The following is an 847-nucleotide window of genomic DNA, read 5'->3' as shown; positions in this document are numbered from 1 at the left end:
CAGATCCTCTGCAGCCAGGCGGGTTCTATTATGCAAAACCGCAGTTGCTACTATCACAGGAAGCACATGATCAACTTTGAAGCGCATTCGTGTCGCCAAACACGGAAATCTGCGCTTCCATATACCAAACGTACATTCGCTTTTATTACGAGTTCTAATTTCAAAAAATAGTGGAATCAATCTCCCAATATAAGTGCGTTCCTGACCTCACCAGCTTCCAATCGAGCGCATAGCCTAGAATTTCAAAAAATAGTGGAATCATAAACTGCTCCTGGCCAACGTGCCACAATACTGGTGAATTTCATGCCACTATCACAAGTGGCTTGAAATTTTATGGAAAAATATCCTTTTCGATTTCTAAACACTTCAGCATCGTCCCCACCAAATGACTGCACTCGAACGTGCGTCGTGCAATCCATCGACATATAGAAATGGACCGGTAATGCTGTGGGAAGAACGGAAATGGGCTCTAGAGAGAGAAAAAACATATGAGGTGTAGACCTATCTCTTTCTAGATAAAGCTGATTGGTCGAGAATATTTTCGTTAGGTGAAGTTTGGCGCAGCACAGGACCGTGCTTTGTGTCGCGAGTGCCTCAATCATGTGACGTTTATCGCACTTTTCAGAATTGATTTATTTATAATTTATTGTAAATAAATAGAAAAAATGGTGGCAGCATGTGTAGTTTGTGGGCGTTGTCAAGACGTTTATACGGGGATATGTTTTCATACGTAAGTAAAGTTATTGGATATAGTAAAATAAAAAATGTTACAACAAAAACAAAATTTCAAGAAGAATTCCAGGTTACCAAGTTTTTAAAATAATCTATCTGAAACAGGTTGTCTTAC

This window comes from Belonocnema kinseyi, chromosome 5 (assembly GCF_010883055.1).
Source record: "Belonocnema kinseyi isolate 2016_QV_RU_SX_M_011 chromosome 5, B_treatae_v1, whole genome shotgun sequence".
Lineage (NCBI taxonomy): Eukaryota > Metazoa > Arthropoda > Insecta > Hymenoptera > Cynipidae > Belonocnema > Belonocnema kinseyi.
The sequence above is the reverse complement of the archived record's forward strand: the minus strand, read 5'-3'. Positions refer to the sequence as shown.